The sequence below is a fragment of the Pinus tabuliformis genome, chromosome 2_2 (genome assembly GCF_031772625.1).
Source record: "Pinus tabuliformis cultivar Carrire ecotype Pingquan chromosome 2_2, CPIR1, whole genome shotgun sequence".
Taxonomy (NCBI): Eukaryota; Viridiplantae; Streptophyta; class Pinopsida; order Pinales; family Pinaceae; genus Pinus; species Pinus tabuliformis.
Genome location: NC_142300.1, coordinates 842182756 through 842186021, shown reverse-complemented (window position 1 = coordinate 842186021; position 3266 = coordinate 842182756).

Here is a 3266-nt window from a genome sequence, read left to right as displayed (position 1 = left end):
TCAAGTGTTGTTGTTGAATTGTTAACGTGGAAAATATATATGTTTTGTTTAATTTTGTGCCCCGCCCCCACCCCCTACAAATGCCAAGGATGAAGTAAATTGGGTTTTGTAGGTACATCCTATGAGAGGGAGTAAGATATATTTATGGGTTCTTTCAATTTTCTCATCCATGACCAGACAAAGAGTGAGGTGTAGGTGAGGGTCAGTGGGGAGGGGTGGTTGTAGTTTCCATGGCAGGTTTCCTGTGTAGTCTTAGGCTCAGGATTTAGCTGCTTGATATCATGCAACAACCTCTCCTGACACGAGAGATGAAATGCACCAGTTGGAGACCCACATGGCCCATGACTGCCAAGCCTATTCTAACACATATCTCATGGCTAAGGTTTCTAATTAGTTAGTTGACCTTGGCCACATTGAGGGATGAAGTAATCAATACTTGCATGTTGTCACTCTACACTGGGAATCGACGACTCTCCTTGGTCGTGTCTTGAAGGAAAAAATAGAAGACAAGAATGTTATTCAGGGGATTGAACGACACTAGATATATTTCTTGGAGAGATTGGATGTCTGTATAGGTCATTTAGAGAGGCATCTCCAATGCGAGGAAAAGTTATCGACCCTACTAGAACAAGTGCACAAGACTTGATGCCTGCGACGACACCCAATGCTTGTGACTTCGTCTGACTCCTAAGCCCATTCCTTGTTTTCTTTTCTTTTGGTATTTTGTAGATGGTTTCTGATAGGCTAATGTTAAGCTCACCCGCAGTGTTTGTTGTTGTTATTTTGTCATTTTTTAGGATAGTCATGACCCTTGGCTTCCCTACGATGGTTTGAGGCCTCAAACCCATTTTGGAGGGCATATTGTATATCATGATGCAATAGAGATGCAATTTTGCAAATTAAAGGTAATAGAATTTCAACTTACAAAAAAAAGATTATAAATTCTATAAAAATATTTGTGGACAAGAACAATATGTTCTCTACAACTCCACAAGGTTTTGTAGCAAGATTCTATCATTGAGATACTGAAGGGTTGCACTAATATAATCATATGCATTATATATTGCATGAAAGTAAGATATCAATGTTATGAAAACTCAAGATTCACATAACTAAACACAATTTCTATAAATAAAAATTATATGTTAGGAAAACCAACTCATTTTTCTACATTTAATCTTTTTATACCATCTCAAATTCATTGCATAAATACTTGTAATCATCTCTAAAAATTAACATATTATTGTTTTTCAAAATTTACTATCATTTCATTCACTGCCTAATTTTTTTAACATATAATAAAAAAAATCATTTTTTAAAACATATTAAAAAATATAAAAAATATTTGATTTTTTGGTGATATATAATAAAGAAATAATTAAAAGAAAATATTATTAACAATCAAACTATACAAACTAGCGATTTGCATTTACATTTTTTTTTAAAGTGAAATACAATTTACTTTTTATTAGGTTTATGTTTATAGATTGAATAATTTTATTTATTTATTTGTGTAAAGTTAATTTTCAATTAATGGGGCAAAGTCTATTTTTAATATATGGAAATTAATTATTTTATTTAATAATTTATATAATAAATATGATGTTAAATTAAATTTATTATTATATATTTAATAAAAAATAAAAAAATGTATTAGTTTTAGGGGCCATAGACCCGGTTTAATTTAGATTATTAGTAGATATGTGTTAAGTAGGTTGTTAAATTCCTGGAATTATGAAATTAAAGATTATAAGGTATTTTGAAAAAGTTAACAAAAGAATTTATAAAAATAATTATAAATAACATTTTTCCATTTCAGTTATATAAACAAAAAAATAAGATCCCAATCCATTCAAGTGAAAATGAAGTATCCATCCGGAGAAGTGGAGTTAGATACATAAAATCACCAATAAATATAATACATTCGTATTCATTTGGAGAGCCAACACTAAAATCAACGTGGACGAGGGTCCGTCCAGTTCATAATACATTTGGAGCTTCATTTTCAAGATTGCGAGTACTTCCACTGTCCACGGACTCCGGCCAAAACAGCATTCAACCAGAACGCAGAAGCGCACATCAGCCCATGACCAGCACTCACGTCGAAGGCCCACGGAGCCGGTGGTCGACTGTAATCCTTATTTTCAAATGAATACGTGCCAAAAAAATAACTGCCGAATGCCCACTTCACCCAAACTAAGACTTGTATGGCACTATATGTCCATTTCCCAAAACCCTTTATGCCCAAAGTTCCTACTACTGCACTGCCTACTGTAATGCACACTATTTCCAAAATCATTACGAACAATAAAATTATAAATAACTTTTCAGTATCGTGCTGTTCATCTATTGCATCAATGCGATATAAATAGAATTGCAAGCAATCCATGAGCAAAGCGACTCCAATGGCTGCTATTAGTATAACTATTGTAGCTTTAGACGGTGGCATAGACAGCGTATCATACCAATTCCCAGGGATTGCAATAAGCACACCCCAGCTAATTGAGCACATCAAGTTCACGCCACCAATTATGAAAGAAAACGTTCTGAAGTTCAGGAGGTTACCTCTGAAGGTAAACACTTGGCAAACATGAGTGTTTTCAGCATTAGAATATACCTCACATTTCTTTAAAAACACATTGGCAGCAATACTGTTCCTCTGCTATCCACAATGTAATCCCTCATAACCCTCCTTGCCACCAGAGAGCTAGAGAAACCGTCTACTCTAAACCAGGCAGTGAGTATAATGTTGATCACTATTTCTGCCACCCTCGGCAATATTAATAGGACACTGCTGTATTCCTCTTCTGCATCGCATTTTCCGCTCTGAGCTATGTACTTTTCTAGGGCTTCTGAAGCCGGGGTTGTGACTCCTCTGTCTTCCTTGTCTTTAGTCTTCAAACATCTGATCAGCATCTTTGTCCATTTATCATCTTCTGCTGCGGCCGCTGGAATGCAGAGGCAACTACGCTCTTTAAAGATTGTGGTAACAGCCTTATCAAGTATTTCACACACTGCAGGAACAGGCCATTCCTTCGGACCACCCTCTGTCAATCTCCTGTTCCGCAGATGCAACATGCCGTGGTTACAGCCATGACAGCCATTTGTTAGGCAGGTCATACATAGGAGTAGGCACTGGGAATCAGCCAGTCGTTTAAGCGCTCCAGGCATCGGAGAAGCAAGAAATCTGATGGCTTCATCTTTCGCCTCCTCGATTACGATGCAGCGGCACTGGTGAGCATTATTACAGGGCTCTGCCTCTAGAG